Source organism: Manis pentadactyla, chromosome 14 (genome assembly GCF_030020395.1).
Source record: "Manis pentadactyla isolate mManPen7 chromosome 14, mManPen7.hap1, whole genome shotgun sequence".
In the NCBI taxonomy this organism is placed as follows: Eukaryota; Metazoa; Chordata; class Mammalia; order Pholidota; family Manidae; genus Manis; species Manis pentadactyla.
In genome coordinates this window covers 67,860,958-67,880,449 of record NC_080032.1, presented here as the reverse complement: position 1 = coordinate 67,880,449, position 19,492 = coordinate 67,860,958, and the positions used below count along the sequence as shown (strand labels likewise).

Genomic DNA, 19,492 nt, shown 5'->3' with positions numbered 1-19,492 from the left:
ATAATCCTTTCACTCAACACATTTGGACTGAACAAACTTTTGTTTTCACAACACTGAGGCACTGGGGAAAAAAGAGACCTTAAGAAATCATAACCCACACCCAGTATTCTGGTAGATCTATATTCTAGATCTCCCAAGTGGGAGAGTATTCCTTTACATTGTGTTGATGACAATGACATTTTTGTGTTTGCTTATTTTACATTACTAAGTATGTCAACATAAAGAGAGAAGTGTAGACTATAATAAAACAAATATCTGTGTATCCACCATCTAGCTTTTACATTGTTAACAACTGACTATATTTTGTTCAGTTTTTTCTAAAAAAAAAAAAAAAGTAAAGCAAAGCACTTACACATACGTAATGCTGTGTGGGTGTTCTTCCCTGACCCCATACACTTACCTCCACTCCAGCAGGCAACCACTCGCCTGAGGCTAATAGTATCAGTTCCATGAGGACTTTAAAAAATATTTACTACCTATATATTCATAAAGACATAATGGGATTTTTTTTTGCATTTTAAATTTTTAATAAAATTATGCCACACTGTAGGTTCTATTCTGCACTTGCTTTTTTCACTCAACATTACGCTTCTGAGATATGTCCATAATGACACATGCAACTCTGTATGCACCCCAGCTGCTATTATTTCACCATTGTTTAAAAAAGAAATTCCACTGACTTTACTCCCTCCACCATTTTTTGCGATAAAATTCCCTGAAAGTGCTGTCTCTGCTAGGTTTTCTCTCAAACTCTCTCAGCCTGGAATCAGTGAAGCCCCTTGACTCCCTAGAGATACCTGGGTATGACGGGCCACAATCCTTCCTCTCTGGAGTGGCGGCACTGCTCCCTGAGTGGCCGAGGAGAAGCCCTACGTTTCGGTTTCTGGCAGTGGTTTATGTGGTGCCCTGATTTAGAGCGCCTTCCTCGGCTTGTCTGTTCTGAACTCTAGGATCTGGAGCCAAGCCCCGACACAGACTGGCCTGTCTCAAGAGGTCATGGCAAGCCTGGTGTCTCGGCTGCTATGTGATGGTCTTAAGAACGCTGTGTATATAACGATGCCTGATCTAGAAGCTCTTTCTGACTCCTTCTACAGAGACGCATAAACATTCGCTGAGTGTTTCCTTCCCTTGTGAACACCGTCATGTGAGAGAAGGACCAAGGGCGTCTCTCCAGGACCCCTCTCCTCAGATCTCTGTTGGGCTCCACTCGGCCAGCAGGTGGAAGCCCCAAGCTGCTAGTGAGATGGAAGTGCCGCAGTCTGGAGGGAGAGTTGCTTTCCAGCTCTTCCACTTCTGAGAACATGCTCTGTTGGAGTCTGCAGTGAGGGTCCATGAGGGAACGCCCGGATCCCCACTAGGGAGAGGATCTGGAGCTCAGGAAGGATCAAGGAGGATACACTGCTTCAGAGCCTCTCACCTGTGAAAGGACACCTTCACTGCCCATACATATATACCCTAACACAACCTTCTTTTCCTCCCGCTCACGCAGAAAGTAGACTCACACACCAAGAAGCCTGACTGTATTGATGAATCAACAGACACAAAAGTCAGATGCACAGTGGTGACAAGGCATTTCATTCATTTGCTTTTCTTTCCTTCTTTTTTTGATCCTATTCACTTACTTTGCATCTCAGTTTATAATGACCTATAGGTGGATATGCATGAGTTCCAAAAGTCCCGGCATCCTGCTCAGGAGATGTTGTGGAAACACAAAACAGACACTGTGAACATCCTCTCTGAATTACTTCTCACTCAGATAAGACAGCCAGGGTTTGAATCTCAGCTCTCTCATTTACTGACACTTTGGGCAATTTATTTTACCTCCATAGCCTCAGTGTTACTATATGTAAAATAAAAGATAATTACAGCACTCATCTCCTTGGCTGGCTATGAGTATGAAATGTGAATGAAGACACCCAGCACCTTGCCGGGCACACAGAACATATTCAATACATGTTAGTTGATATTATTATTAATATTCTCTTCACAAATTTCTCAACATTCATTTCTTCCATTCTAATGCCCCGTGGCCCCAATCCTCTGCACACACCTCAGCCTCCCACCCCTTCACCGCCCCCAATCCACCTCTGAGCAAGGTCAACAAGGGCCTCTGAATCTGCCCCAATCTATCCTTCCACCCCCAAATACTTCCTTACTCTATAAACTCGCCCTCTGCACTGGCCACCCTGAACAATTCCCAGGCCTTGGGGTTGGCGATTCTTTGGCATTTCTCTGTCCTTATTTCCATTGTGACCTTCTCCTGGAATGCCCTTCTCCTCTTGTCCTACTCACAATAATCAGCCCTTCACCCCTTGGCTTTCTGAACCCCCCTCTGCTTTAGCCAACTTTTGTTCATGGGATCTGTATCTACATCTATTTAGACAGCGATGGAGAGATACCAATTTATACATAGACAACTACATATATCGACCTACAGATCCCCCCTGGTAGGTACTCAAGGCACGCATGTGGAATTGAACAGGTGAGCAGACTGTTCCTTCTGAGCTGTTCCAGGTTTGCTAGGCCACCTGGGAGGACACCAGATGATGTCTCTTTCCTTGTCACCTACAAACACCAAGGGTGTAAGACCCTCAGGCCACTCAGGCAAATTTTCCAGATTGAAAACACCAAGCCTCAGGGCATTTGACTCTCATGTAAAAGTGAGTCTCTTCGGAATATAAAATGAGATGAGGAGTGAGAATCCTCTAGTGACACAATTTCTCTGTGAGAGCCTCTTGTTATTTAAAAAGCATCCTGGGAAAGATTCTGTGGCATGTGCCTCAGCCATCCTCGGCTATGACCAGGAAAAGCTCTCGGTGGTTGTGTGGCTCCGTATCAGGAGCCCCTCCTGCCCCACGGCTTCTGGAGTGGGGGACATTAGGGCCGACATTCCCTAGGCGACCCTGAGGATTCCTCACCATCTCACTACAGATGTTGGGAACCCAGAGAGGACTCACAGCTGAAGCCACTGTCCCACATCAATACGTCAGGCTGCCATTTAAACTGTAAACCAGACAGCCATCTGCACACTATCTACTCATATTTTTGTGAAGTTGTAAATACACAGTGAGTAAGAGGAGAACAGCAAAATCCAGTTATCATGTTGCTACTGGGGGCCATGACAGACACCAATATCAGACATGCCCTGAACTTGGGAAAGACACACTCCCCACAGAGTCCAGGGCACTGGGGGATGGATTCCACCTGCCAGTCAGATAAATTCAAGGGAGAGAGGCACTTGCCAGTAAGCAGGAGAGCTGGCTATGGCCCTCACTCCCACAGCCTGGATTCAAATTCTCGCTCCTCTTAGTACCTGTGAGACTTTGGGTCCCTTTACTTAATTGCCCTGTGCCTCTGTTTCCATATCTGTTAACAATGACAGGGGCCACTCTAAGAACTAGATGTTACACTGAAGCTGTGTGAATAGGGCCTGGTACACGGTAAGGACGTTCATTGTCCCTATGCACTGATGGCTTCTCTATGAGCCTCTTTGAGTGGTGCAGAGACTGGGACTCAACGTCTCCTTTCATCTCAGCCAGTTAATTGTCGCTGGTACCAGCGCACACAAAGCAGAATCCTCTGGTCACTTCCCAGGCCCGGGACCCACCTCTGCTTCTTCACTACTTTCTTAGAGGGTCCCCCTCACGAAGGGGCTACTGCGGCGCTCGGAGTCCCCTTGCGCTGGGATGCAATCTGCTCTGCCTCTCTGGAACGGCCACCCACCGGTCTCCACACACTGCTTCACTTCTCTTACGGAGATGATCACTCCCCAGGGGAGACTTGGTGATGTGTGGGGGATTTCTGAACTCACAAAATAAATATGGTGTGTTTTTCCTGATGAACCAAACTGAAGTGAAGATTTATCGGGGCAGAGGGGAGGATTTAAGCTTTGCATTGAACGTCTTTGCTTTTTAAAAGATTTTCTAAGTTAAAATACTTTTTATGAGAATAAACAAGCATAATTGCATGTAAAATATAAAGCTCAGATAGTTTCGTTTTCAGATTTGACAGAAAATCTTGCTTCTGGCAGCTCTGCCCCCAGACCTTCCAGGAATACGTATTCATCTGCCTTTGACATTGGGCGTTTCTGGATATGAACGCCTGAGAAATGCTCATCTGCTGAACAGAGACACAAAGGCCAAATCTAACTGCTTTCCCACAGGATTGCCCCCAAGTTTGCAGAAGATCTCACAGTTGAAAAGAGACTCAGAAGTTGTCCCAATCGATCTCCCTTCTGCAGCAGTCCTAACGGATGGTCACCTGGCTTCTATTAGATCAGGCTCAGAGCAGAGCAGAGACCACATGATAATCCTTACCAGTCCATCACTGGCCATCCTTAATTGTTAGAATATTCTTTTCTTAGGCTGAGCAAAATGCACACTGCCTTGGAATAAGGTCCATCTGAGATGAACTCTAGGACTAGTCCCTTGACCTCACTGGACCTCAGTTTTCCTCAGCTGTAAAATGGGATGAATGGTGTCAGCACATCACAGAGATACATAGAGGAGAAAATGCATGTAAATCACTCAGAATTCTGCCAGCATATTGAAGGATTCAATAAGTGTACACTGTCATCATCACTATTTCCCTACAGAGCTTTCATCAGCTGCAGTTCCAGAGCCTATATGTAATGCCTCTCTAAAATCATGTTTTAGATATTTCGTAGCATTTCACATACTCTCCACCAGCTATGCCTAACAAGCATTTTTCCCTAAACTAAATATGCCTCCACCCTCCTCAGCAGAATAATATTTAGACCTTCAGTTAATGTGTCCTTTTCCAGAAAGCAATTTGAAAGTGTATTAAAAGGTTCTGACAGAAGATCTGGAGGAATGGTACAGGATGGAAAGTGCTACGGAGAAAAGAAAAGCAGACCAGCAAAGGAGATAGGAAAGGCTAGGATGGGGGGAAGGGGGATTTAAGTGGCGTGGTCAGGCAGCTCAGAGGCCCCAAGGACTGGGCTTTCGCATGAAATCTGATCAGAGGACGTGGCTTGGACCTAAGCTGAGGGCGGCATTCCTGCCCCTTCTTGGACTAACAGACAGACAGTCTGCCCTGCAGCACCAGCCTGTTTTGCCCAACAGCAGGTAGAAAGCAGGAAGAGGCTGAGCGCAGGTCTGGCTGGGGCAGCCTGACTCTGCTCGCTGTCCCGATCCCTGTGTGCTGCCCAGAAGCACAACACTGAGTATTGTGAGCCTCAACCATAAGGTCAGGGGAGCAGGAGGTGGGGCAGAAGGAGCCCACATCTTCACATCTTCACCCAGCACCTAAAAATCAGCCCGATGGCTGTGTCAGGCTCTCAGCTCCCCAGTCAGCTCCTCCTCCACTTGGAGAAAGAGCCGCCAAGGTGTTCGGCCTGATCTGTGTCCCCGTGACATGCCTGCGGTGAGGCCCCAACCCCAGCGGAACTATATTTGGAGACTGGGCCTTTATGGAGATAATATTAAGTGAGATATAAAGGTAGAGCCCTAATCTGATAGAAAGGATGTCCTTTTAAGAAGAAGTAGAGACGCCAGAGCGCACTGTCTCCCCAGTACACGACAGAGGACAGGCAACAAGCAGGCAGCCATCTGCGGGCGAGGGAGAGAGTCCTCGCCAGGAACCACCTGGGCCGGCACCTCCACCAAGGGCTTCCAGGCTCCGGACCTGTAGGCAAATACATTGCTGCTGCATGACCCACCCAGTCTCCAGCATTTTGTTCCCGCAGCCCGAGCTGACAGACACACAAGACGCAGCACTTCCCGGGAAAGTGGAATGGCTAGAGGGAGATTTCTCCTTCACGGGTGAGGCAGAACGTGGGGAGAGAAGAGTTCCACACTATAAGTAGATTGCAACAATATCTCAGTGCTATAGTCATAAGACATAAGAATGTAAAACAAAGCAAAATTTAAATAGAAACTTATTTATTATGCCTCTGGCTATATGTTCAATAAATTAATTTATTCTTAGAAAAGGAGGAAATGAAATAGAGCCTTGAGCAGGTGAATGGGTAAAGAAAGTATTCACAGAGGGAAAGGAGAAAACGAAAAGAAGAAGCCGTTAAGTACTCTAAGCCCAAATGCAGATGGTGCAGATCCTAACTGAGATCAGGAATGTTTGTGAAGTAGTTACTGAATGTCTGATTTATTCAGGGTGCTAGGTATGGAAGATAACAATTAAAGAGTAGGATATGTATCCTGCCTTTTACAAACTTGTACCTGTTAAAATGTAAGTCCTTCCTCCCTCCTACCCTTCCTCTCTTCCTCTGTAATTTACCAAACATTTATTAAGCTACTCCTTTGCTAGATAGCATGAAAGGTATATAAAGGTAAGTTACAAGTCCTGCTTTGGAGGGGCTCACCCTCTCAAAAATTAACACAAAAACTAGAGATGAGTTTAAAATGTAATCAGAGTGGGCGGAGCCAAGATGGCAGCATGAGTAGAGCAGTGGAAATCTCCTCCCAAATCCACATATATCTATGAAAATATAACAAAGACAACACTTCCTAGAATAAAGACCAGAGGACCAGGACAATATCCAGACCACATCCACACCTGAGAGAACACAGTGCCTCACCAAGGGGGTAAGATACAAGCCCCGACCCGGTGGGAGCCGAGCGCCCCTACGCCCTGCTCCCGGCGGGAGAAGAATAGGCAGAGCAGGAGGGAGACGAAGGCCAGGACTGCCGAACACCCAGCCCCAGCCATCTGGGCGAGAGTGCAGACACAGTGCATGCACGGGGGGGCCTGGATATTAAGGAAACAGGGCAGCAAGAACAGTGAGCGGGCACCGGAGGCCGGGCACCGGAGAACAACAGAAAAGCGAGTGACCATTTTTTTTTTTTTTTTGCTGTTTTATTTTGGCCAGCGCTTTTTGGACGTCTTAAAGGGATAGGGACCCCAATACTAGGGAAACAGGGCAGCAAGAACAGTGGGCGGGCACCAGAGGCCTGGCGTTGGAGGGCACCAGAAAAGTGAACGAACATTTTTTTTTTGTTGTTGTTGTTGTATTGTTTTGGTGAACGCTTTTTGGAAGTCTTAAAGGGATAGGGACCCTAATATTAGGGAAACAGGGCAGCAAGACCGGTGAGCAGATGCCTGAGGCTGGTACCGGAGAATAAAGAAAAACGAGGGGCCACTTTTTTTTTTAATTTAAAAATTATTATTTTTATTATTTTTTGTGGTCATTTTGTTTTGGCGTTTGCTTTATGGAAGTCTTAAAGGGGTAGGGTGGGACACTTAATCCATAGGTAGGGAATCTGGGGATTTCTGGGCACCCTAGCCCCAGAAATTCTGGGCTGCAGGGTTCTCGGAGGCCCCTTATGGATTTAAATAGCCTCCCAGCCGCTCCCCCTTCAACGCGACGCCACCACTTTGGAGAAGAGGCCCGAACCAGGCCAAACCCACAGGAACAGTGGAGATAAACTCCATAGCAGCCGGGCAGGAAGCAGAAGCCCTGTCGGCACGCAGTTGCCCACCACAAGCCACTAGAGGTCGCTGTTCTCCCAGGAGAGGAGGGCCACAAACCAACAAGAAGGGAAGTTCCTCCAGCCGTTACTCGTTCCAGATCTGCAAACTATTCCTATCACCATGAAAAGGCAAAACTACAGGCAGACAAAGATCACAGAGACAACACCAGAGAAGGAGACAGACCTAACCAGTCTTCCTGCCAAAGAATTCAAAATAAAAATCATAAACATGCTGACAGAGATGCAGAGAAATACGCAAGAGAAATGAGATGAAGACTGGAGGGAGATCACAGATGCCAGAAAGGAGATTATAGAAATGAAACAAACTCTGGAAGGGTTTATAAACAGAATGGATAGGATGCAAGAGGCCATTGATGGAATTGAAACCAGAGAACAGGAACACATAGGAGCTGACATAGAGAGAGATAAAAGGATCTACAGGAATGAAAAAATATTAAGAGAACTGTGTGACCAATCCAAAAGGAACAATATCCGTATTATAGGGGTACCAGAAGGAGAAGAGAGAGGAAAAGAGATGGAAAGTATCTTAGAAGAAACAATTGCTGAAAACTTCCCCAAACTGGGGGAGGAAATAATCGAACAGACCACAGAAATACAAAGAATCCCCAACAGAAAGTATCCAAGGAGGAAAACACCAAGACACATAATAATTAAAATGGCAAAGATCAAGGACAAGGAAAGAGTTTTAAAGGCAGCTAGACAGAAAAAGGTCACCTATAAAGGGAAACCCATCAGGCTAACGTCAAATTTCTCAACAGAAACCCTACAGGCCAGAAGAGAATGGCATGATATATTTAATACAATGAAACAGAAGGGCCTTGAACCAATGATACTGTATCCAGCACGAGTATAATTCAAATATGATGGTGGGATTAAACAATTCCCAGACAAACAAAAGCTGAGAGAATTTCTTCCCACAAACCACCTCTACAGGGACTGCTCTAGATGGGAGCATTCCTAGAAAGAGCACAGCACAAAACACCCAACATATGAAGAATCGAGGAGGAGGAATAAGAAGGGAGAGAAGAAAAGAATCTCCAGACAGTGTATATAACAGCTCAATAAGCGAGCTAAGTTAGGCAGTAAGATCCTAAAGAGGCTAACCTTGAACATCTGGTAACCACGAATTAAAGCCTGCAATGGCAATAAGTACATATCATTCAATACTCACACTAAATGTTAAAGGGATGAATGCACCAATCAAAAGACACAGAGTAATAGAATGGATAAAAAAGCAGGATCCATCTATATGCTGCTTACAAGAAACTCACCTCAAACCCAAAGACATGTACAGACTAAAAGTCAAGGGATGGAAAAACATATTTCAAGCAAACAACAGCGAGAAGAAAGCAGGGGTTGCAGTACTAATATCAGACAAAATAGACTTCAAAACAAAGAAAGTAACAAGAGATAAAGAAGGACACTACATAATGATAAAGGGCTCAGTCCAACAAGAGGATATAACCATTCTAAATATATATGCACCCAACACAGGAGCACCAGCATATGTGAAACAAATACTAACAGAACTAAAGGGGGAAACAGACTGCAATGCATTCATTCTAGGAGACTTCAACACACAACTCACCCTAAAGGATAGATCCACCGGGTAGAAAATAAGAAGGATATGGAAGCTCTGAACAACACAGTAGAGCAGATGGACCTAATAGACATCTATAGAACTCTACATCCAAAACCAACAGGATATACATTCTTCTCAAGTGCACATGGAACATTCTCCAGAATAGACCACATACTAGGCCACAAAAAGAGCCTCAGTAAATTGCAAAAGATTGAAATCCTACCAACCAACTTTTCAGACCACAAAGGCATAAAACTAGAAATAAACTGTACAAAGAAAGCAAAGAGGCTCACAAACACGTGGAGGCTTAACAACACGATCCTAAATAATCAATGGATCAATGACCAAATCAAAATGGAGATCCAGCAATATATGGAAACAAATGACAACAACAACACTAAGCGCCAACTTCTGTGGGATGCAGCAAAAGCAGTCTTAAGAGGAAAGTATATAGCAATCCAAGCATATTTAAAAAAGGAAGAACAATCCCAAATGAATGGTCTAATGTCACAATTATCGAAATTGGAAAAAGGAGAACAAATGAGGCCTAAGGTCAGCAGAAGGAAGGACATAATAAAGATCAGAGAAGAAATAAATAAAATTGAGAAGAATAAAACACTAGCAAAAATCAATGACACCATGAGCTGGTTCTTCGAGAAAATAAACAAAATAGATAAGCCTCTTGCCAGACTTATTAAGAAGAAAAGAGAGTCAACACAAATCAACAGTATCAGAAACGAGAAAGGAAAAATCACGACGGACCCCACAGAAATACAAAGAATTATTAGAGAATACTATGAAAACCTATATGCTAACAAGCTGGGAAACCTTGGAGAAATGGACAACTTCCTTGAAAAATACAACCTACCAAGACAGACCCAGAAAGAAACAGATAATCTAAACAGACCAATTACCAGCAACGAAATTGAAGCGGTAATCAAAAAATTACCAAAGAATAAAACCCCCGGGTCGGATGGATTTACCTTGGAATTTTATCAGACATACAGGGAAGACATAATACCCATTCTCCTTAAAGTTTTCCAAATAATAGAGGAGGAGGGGATACTCCCAAACTCATTCTATGAAGCTAACATCACCCTAATACCAAAACCAGGCAAAGACCCCACCAAAAAAATCTACAGACCAATATCCCTGATGAACGTAGATGCAAAAATACTCAACAAAATATTCGCAAACTGAATTCAAAAATACATCAAAAGGATCATACACCATGACCAAGTGGGATTCATCCCAGGGATGCAAGGATGGTACAACATTCGAAAGTCCATCAACATCATCCACCACATCAACAAAAAGAAAGACAAAAATCACAAGATCATCTCCATAGATGCTGAAAAAGCATTTGACAAAGTTCAACTTCCATTCCTGATAAAAACTCTCAGCAAAATGGGAATAGAGGGCAAGTACCTCAACATAATAAAGGCCATCTATGAAAATCCCACAGCCAAAATTATATTGAACAGCGAGAAGCTGAAAGCATTTCCTCTGAGATCGGGAACTAGACAGGGAGGCCCACTCTCCCCACTGTTTTTTAACATAGTACTGGAGGTTGTAACCACGGCAATCACACAAAACAAAAAAATACAAGGAATCCAGATTGGTAAAGAAGAAGTTAAACTGTCACTATTTGCAGATGACATGATACCGTACATAAAAAATCCTAAAGACGCCACCCCAAAACAACTAGAACTGATATCAGAATACAGCAAATTTGCAGGATAAAAAATCAACACACAGAAATCTGTGGCTTTCCTATACACTAACAATGAACCAACAGAAAGAGAAATCGGGAAAACAACTCCATTCACAATTGCCTCAAAAAAAAAAATACCTAGGAATAAACCTAACCGAAGAAGTGAAAGACTTATACTCTGAAAACTACAAGTCACTCTTAAGAGAAATTAAAGGGGACACTAACAGATGGAAACTCATCCCATGCTCATGGCTGGGAAGAATTAATATCGTCAAAATGGCCATCCTGCCCAAAGCAATATACAGATTTGATGCAATCCCTATGAAACTACCAGCAACATTCTTCAATGAACTGGAACAAATAATTCAAAAATTCATATGGAAACACCAAAGACCCCGAATAGCCAAAGCAATCCTGAGAAAGAAGAATAAAGTAGGGGGGATCTCACTCCCCAACTTCAAGCTCTACTATAAAGCCATAGTAATCAAGAGAATTTGGTACTGGCACAAGAACAGAGCCACAGACCAATGGAACAGACTCGAGAGTCCAGACATTAACCCAGACATATATGGTCAATTAATATTTGATAAAGGAGCCATGCACATACAATGGCGAAAGGACAGTCTCTTCAACAGATGGTGCTGGGAAAACTGGACAGCTACATGTAGGAGAATGAAACTGAACCATTGTCTAATCCCATATACAAAAGTAAACTGAAAATGGATCAAAGACCTGAATGTACGTCATGAAACCATTAAACTCTTGGAAGAAAACATAGGCAAAAACCTCTTAGACATAAATATGAGTGACCTCTTCTTGAACATATCTCCCCGGTCAAGGAAAACAAAACAAAAATGAATAAGTGGGACTATATTAAGCTGAAAAGCTTCTGTTCAGCAAAAGACACCATCAATAGAACAAAAAGGAACCCTACAGTATGGGAGAATATATTTGAAAATGACACATCCGATAAAGGCTTGACGTCCAGAATATATAAAGAGCTCACATACCTCAACAAACAAAAAACAAATAACCCAATTAAAAAATGGGCAGAGGAACTGAACAGACAGTTCTCCAAAAAAGAAATACAGATGGCCAAAAGACACATGAAAAGATGCTCTACATTGCTAATTATCAGAGAAATGCAAATTAAAACTACAATGACGTATCACCTCACACCAGTAAGGATGGCTACCATCCAAAAGACAAACAACAACAAATGTTGGCGAGGCTGTGGAGAAAGGGGAACCCACCTGCACTGCTGGTGGGAATGTAAGTTAGTTCAACCATTGTGGAAAGCAGTATGGAGGAACATCAAAATGCTCAATGCAGATTTACCATTTGACCCAGAAATTACACTTCCAGGAATTTACCCTAAGAATGCAGCAATCAAGTATGAGAAAGATCAGTGCACCCCTATGTTTATCGCAGCACTATTTACAATAGCCAAGAATTGGAAGGAACCTAAATGTCCATCGATAGATGAATGGATAAAGAATAGGTGGTACATATACACAATGCAATACTACTCAGCCATAAGAAACGGGCAAATCCTACCATTTGCAGCAAAATGGATGGAGCTGGAGGGTATTATGCTCAGTGAAACAAGCCAAGAGGAGAAAGAGAAATACCAAATGATTTCACTAATCTGTGGAATATAAGAACAAAGGAAAAACTGAAGGAACAAAACTGAAGCAGAATCACAGAACTCAAGAGTGGAATAACAGGTACCAAAGGGAAAGGGACTGGTTAGGATGGGTGGGTAGGGAGGGATAAGGGGGGGAGAAGTAGTGGGGTATTAAGATTAGCATGCATTGTGGGATGGGAGAAAGGGGAGGGCTGTACAACACAGAGAAGTGAAGTAGTGATTCTACAACATTTTGCTATGCAGATGGACAGTGACTGTGAAGGGATTTATAGGGGGGACCTGGTATAGGGGAGAGCCTAGTAAGCATAATATTCGTCATGAAAGTGTAGACTAGTGATAACAAAAAAAAAAAAAAAGAAAAAGGCAATTCCTGTGTGGTAACTTCCAATGAGTGCTACACAAGGGTATAAAGGGCATATAAAAGTGTAGGCAAAGGGTCTGTTTGTGTTTATACAGAGGATCAAAGCCTAATTGGGCTACCCCGAAAATGAACTAAGATACCATATGAAAAAGAACTTACAACATCAGCACTGTCTGGAAGACTCATGCCAGAAGATGATCATCAAAAAACCCCAACAAAGATCCACGCACTGCTACAGCTGTAGATGCACCCCTCCCACCAGTTCCTGGACTTGCCATGGGAATGAAGAAGGAGATATCTAAGCTGGCCTGTGCATAGAGTAAAACAACAAATTTGAGTGGATCTATACTGTTGGAACTCAATCAAGAATTAGGAGAAGTGCAAATTGTAGCGCTCCAAAATCTTACAACTACAGACTGTTTACTGTTAAAAGAACATAAAGGATGTGAACATTCCCCAGGAATGGGTTGTTTTAATTTGTCTGATTTCTCTCAGACTGTTCAAGTTCAGTTGGTCAATATCTACCATATCATAGACAAGTTTTCACAAATGCCTAAGGTGCCTAACTCGTTTTCTTGGTTTCACTGGAGATGGCTGGTAATTACAGGTATGCTTTGGTTATGTAACTATACTCCTATTATGTTAAGGTGTGTGCACAATTTAAGTAGTAGCTTAAAACCTATACATAGTGAAGTTACTCTACAAGAAGATATATCAAAGAAATAATCAATCTTCCCATGTTGTCTTCAGCCTGCTACTTCTATAGCTTTTCTTCTTCCCTCCTAATTACAACCCTTAAATACAATTCGTGCCTCATATCAAATTTACCGAGTATCATAATTCTTCCAAGTGGTAAAGACACCTCAAGACAAATGCTGGGCATAGAAGCTACAGGGCATAAATATGCAAAGAAGTAAAAAGCTAACGATTTCAAACAATAAAGCTTCTCTCTCACTTACCAACTTTACATTTCCCTGTATGGCCCCGGAAGATGACTGGTTAGCCAGAGACGGGTAAGATTCCTCAAGGGAGGAACAACCTAAGACAGGCACAGTCGCAGGGGGGTCATCAGGTGAGAAATTGGGGATCAACAGAGGTGAGGCTTAGAACCTCACCTCCCCGTTCTGAGAGAAATCTTCTGCATACGTTGATGTTTTATTGCCCTTGTCTAGCTTGGATTAACACATAGTCTACAGGCACACACCTGATCATCTACATTTGCTCTCTTACAACACTAAACTATGTTTTCTACCTTTATCTTGTATCTACCTGCCACTTCACCATTTTATTAAAAATAATAATAATAAAGAGAGAAATGTGGTATCCACATATAAATCAAGTATAAAAATCAAATGAGTATTCATATTTGAACTGACTGTTTATAGTTATAATGCAATAGCAAAACCGAAAGTTTCTGTGATGACTGCCACTGTACTGTTCAACATGTAAGTTATTCACTATGTAAGAATTTGTTCTCCATGTAAGAACTTGTTTGTTATGCCTCAGAAAATTGGAGACTGATGAAAATAAGGCTTGGGGTGGATTAATGATTATGCATTGAGCATTGACTCACCTATACAGAATTTTATTGTTGTTAACAACCATTTGATCAATAAATATGAGAGATGTCCTCACACACACAGACACACAAAAGTACACACTTCCAATGGTAAAATAATAAGTAAACGGGATGTAATGAATATAGTCAAGATATTGCAACAGCTTGGTATGGTGATAGCTGGTACCTAGAATTGTCATGTATATAAATGTTGAATCACTATGTTGTACACCTGAAACTAATGTAATGTAATACTGTGTGTCAACTGCCCTTCAATAAAAATAATTATCTACAGAAAAAAAAAAAAGTATTTGTTTATTTTCCTGGTTATTCCTATTTATGCCATCAATTTTTCACTTTTGGACTGAAAGCACACTTAAGAAATGACATTTGCACTGTATTTTTCAAGTGTGATTTGATCTATTACCTGATAGAGATTCTCACAAAGCCCTGTGGATGAGATCAAGCAGAATTTTAGACTATCGGTGAGGGAAAAGAGGTTGAGAAAACTTAGTTACTATCAGTTCATGCAACAAGTTAAAACATGAAGTAAAGACTAGGCTATAATTAAAAATTTAACTTTCAGTTCTTTTCAATATATCACAGGAATTTAATTTTGGGGATGCTAGCACACTGAATTCTTTTAAATCATTGCAAATAATTTTAAAATCCTAAAATGCAATCATTAATTGAATGACAAGGATTATTTGACCACTATGAATATCCCCCTCTTCATTTTTCAGTAGAAAGTATACCAAACTGTCACTTTGAAGTGGTTGATGTTAACTCAGCACAGAGAAGACAAGTGATATCTCTATAGCAACTTACTATGCTGATAGACAGTGACTGTAGTGGGGTCGAGGTGGGGAGGACTTGATAATATGGGTGAATGTTGAAACCTCAATGTTGCTCATGTGAAACCTTCATAATATTGCATACCAATTATACTTTAATTAAAAAAAAGAATTTATGGTGTGATATAGTGGAATGGTCAACAGCTTGTTTCTCAATAGTTCTTCCTTAGCTTATCAATGATGCCTGAAATTCTACTTATAAAAAATGTATTTGTCAAAGGTTTAATAGCTATTACCAAAGAGATATTAATAGTGTTAATTCTACATTGAGAAAGAGGAGGAAGTAAAAGTGATGAGAATGAAAGAGAAAAGAAATGAAAGATATGGAGACAGTAATGTGGAAACTGAAAGGAACATACATTTTAGGTATGACTGATTATGAAGAGTTGAACAATTTGTGTACATTGATAAAACCTGGTTTATGCAAGTGGGTAAGGTATTATGTGAGACTCTAAGATCCAAGCAAAACCTACTATTATTATCCTCAAATGCGTTGGTGAGTGTCAAATATGTTTGAGATGATAATCTTTTGAAAAATACAGATAATCATATTTCTTTTATTATTCTTTTGGTTGACTGTAAAATGTAATCCAGTTGTAAATTAAATATATTAATAAATAGAGAAATATAACTGATTATGGCCAAGTATAAATGCCTTATGGTTTCAAATACGTATGTTGATTTTTCTATTTATTACCTTTCTATATAGGACACATGACAGGTAATTTTTCACATATAACATTTTCCACATACTATACTTCATGTATTTGCACTTTTTGTATTTTCACTCAGTGTTTCATTTCTGTGTATATTTTTTCAATAATATACAGTGAGAACATCAAAGAGATTTCTGATTTTTTTCTAAAAATACCATTTCTGCAATTCCATAGAGGTATAATATCACTTATGTTCGATTATACATGTTAATACAATGGTTACATAAATATTATTTTTGCAAAAGTAATTCTTTCTTTTAATTTACAAAGTATTTTACAATGTTAGTCTTCATCTCAGGTACCTAAGATGTTTACCAGTAATGTTTTCAAGAAAATGATAAAAAGACAAGCAGGAAAGCCTTCCTAAATAAAAATTAAATTTCTACTTTATATAACATTTGAGCCCTTTCCACTGTAATCTGCCTCATAGCAAGCAATGATAAGAATCACCATATTTAAATATTTATATAACAAAAATTCACAATGTTTCTGATTTCAGGTAGCTACAAACTGGTCTGGATCATGGAAAATAGGAATAACATCACAGAATTTATTCTCCTAGGACTTTCTCAGAAAAAGGAGATAGAAATTCTGTTTTTTACTATTCTTATTTTGTCACATAGTGATTTTCATTGGAAACCTGCTTGTCATGATTTCAATCACCTGCAGTCAACTTATTAATTAGCCTATGTATTTCTTCCTGACTTACCTCCCACTCTCAGACCTTTGCTACACTTCTACTATGACTCCAAAATTAATCATTGACTTGCTGGCAGAAAAGAACATTTTCTACAATGGCTGCATGACATAGCTCTTTTCCATGCACTTCTTTGGGGGCATAGAGGTAATCATCCTCACAGGGATGGCCTATGACCATTACGTGGACATCTGCAAACCCCTGCACTATGCAGTCATCATGAGCAGGCAGAGGTGTGACGGCCTGATCGCCACTTCCTGTGCTGGGGGATTCCTCCATTCCTTCGGTCAGTTTATTCTCACCATCTTTTTACCCTACTGTGGCCCCAATGAGATAGACCACTACTTCTGTGATGTGTATCCTTTGCTAAAACTAGCCTGCATGGACACAAAGAGAATCGGTCTCCTGGTCATTGCCAATTCGGATGTGATGGATCTGGTGACTTTAGTGGTCTTGCTGGTATCCCATGCTGTGATCCTGCATGCAGTCAGGTCCTACTCTGCAGAGAATTCATCGCAAAGCTCTTTCTACATGCAGTTCCCACATCACTGTGCTGGTCCTTTTTTATTCTCCTTTACTCTTTATTTATATTAGAACAGTAATTACTCTCCCAGAAGACAAAGTGTTTGCTCTTTTCTACCCCATCATTGCTCCCATGCTCAACCCTCTGATTTACACACTCAGGAACATGGACATGAAGAACACCATGAAGACACTGTGGTGCCGTGTACCAAAGTAAGGAAATAAACGGAAAGACATCACTGATTTTCACTACAGAGCTTGTGGAATATAAGACTTTTCTATACCAAAACTTTAAAAATGCATAGTGCTATATCTCTTATACTTAGCTATTAGGACTAGCTAACTAGCTTATTAGGACTGGGGAGGAACTCAAAGTTCAATAGAAATTCTACTGATATGAAATATTTGCATATGAATTTGTTTTCAGGATGCTATAAAAGACATATTCAGTAAAGATGGGTTATTATCATTGAGGTTTCCTGAAACAGATGGAGGTGTAAAGAGAAAAATAACAGAGTGTTGTGACTCATTTTAAAATACCCACCAAGCAAAACTGAAAATATCATGTTCTAGAAAGTCTTAAAAAATACCCTAACATACCTTCCTAGTTGCTCTTTATCTAATTCTTGATAGTTATCCCAAGACTGCTGAGTAAGGGTTGCACAGTGTACACGTCAGAATTAGAGCAGAAAGGTGAAAGATCACCCTCTGGTGTACAATAAGCAGGGGCTTTGGGTCAGATACCTAGGCAGACAGGAGCAGGTCCCACCCTGTCCTGGATGAGGTCCTCCTCCGTCCACCTACTCCCTTGTAACCAGATGACAGAACACACCCAAACGTCTCCTGTTTATGGTTCAGTCTCCTGCCTTATCAGGGCCAAACAAGGTGTAAAAAGCCCAATGGGGCTTCCAGACCACCAACACAGGTTGACTGCAGGCACACTAAGACCTAGAAGGTGACTGAAGCTACCTCGGGGTTCATTATCATTATACCAAAATTACAATATATTTACATTGTGGTTTTGCCCCTCTGCAACCCAGTGGGTTTCACTTAGGTACTTAAAGGTAAGCACCTGCACAATAGAAAGAAGGTTATATAACCTAGAGCTGTCAATCAACATGTCACTTAAATGATGTAAGATGCAGGGAGGGACTTCCCACCATTTAAAAAACCAACTCTAACCCTAACCCTGACCCTAACCCCCCACAGCAGGGCTGCTTCTGGTTTCCAGACAGCCGCTCTCCCTTCTTCTCAAGAGTGTACTTTTGGTTTGCTTAATAAACTCCTGCCGCTCAAGATTGTTCTGTGTCTTGACTGAATTCCTTCCTTCAAGAAGACATAGACAAGGACCAAGGAAACACAATGCACTCAAGTGGTAGCTTTTGGTAAGAAGACCAGCAACGCCATGGAGTTTGCCTCTGTTTAAAAGAGCTGTATCCTCCAGCTGCAGACTTGTATTGTTGAAAAATAAAACTTCTCATCTTGTCTTCTCAAGAACTTCACTTAACATCACTTCATGGATTCTCGTGTCTTTCTAGGCATCAGCAATTTTTTTCTCTCTGCTGGATCATTGATACCAGTATAAAATTGTGGTGAAAAATAATGAAATTCTTTGCAATTTATAGACTGTCTTTACTAGTTCTTCCATTCAGGCTATCTGCCTTTCATTGTGTTTGACTAGGACATTTTACAATGCTATGGATACAGAAATTAACTCACAGAACACGTGATGCACTTCAGCCCTTCTTAGCAGACTGTATGTGTGGGGGACATTTTGTGCTTGTCTGGCTTCTGCATTAAATACTAGGTAAGATAAAATTTTTGATGTGTTTATTCACTATTTGTATGAAAATAACAATTATATCTTCCTTTAAAATTTATTGTTTAATAAAATGTTGCTCTGGGAGGCGGCATTTCCCTGCCCAGGGCAAGTTCCTTATGAATCTTATGAAATCACATAAAGGCAAGGGCAATGACATGGGGCTTAAAAGGGGTCTTGTTCTCACTGCAGTGGGTCTCAGTTCTCTTGTCCACCCAGCCTCTGCCATCTCCTCGTTCTCCTGGCAGGATGCCCTTCTCATTCTCCAGGCGCTGTGCTCCTGTGCTCAGACTCCACAGCTTTCACGGCACCCCCGGGGGCCCTCCACTTCCCCTGCCCCCACACCAGGAGGAACTCCACTGGCAGGTCTCTGGTGGCTAATGGGCACCTGACCAATTATACGCCAGGAACTGAGGGGAGGAGAGAATGGGTGGTTCCTCTCCTCCCCTCGCCTCAGCTGGTACTCCCAGTGACTGACCAGCTGCTCTGTCCCCAGTAAACATCTCCTTGATGTGCAAGCAGGCTCTTACACAATGGGTGCTGTTAAGGCCA

At 41.6% G+C, this 19,492-nt stretch overlaps 1 pseudogene; it reads left to right on the top strand.

Moving 5' to 3' along the window:
- The first annotated feature begins 16,551 nt into the window (after positions 1–16,551).
- LOC130680551 (olfactory receptor 4P4-like) lies at positions 16,552–17,338 on the top strand (annotated as a pseudogene).
- Positions 17,339–19,492: the final 2,154 nt, after the last annotated feature.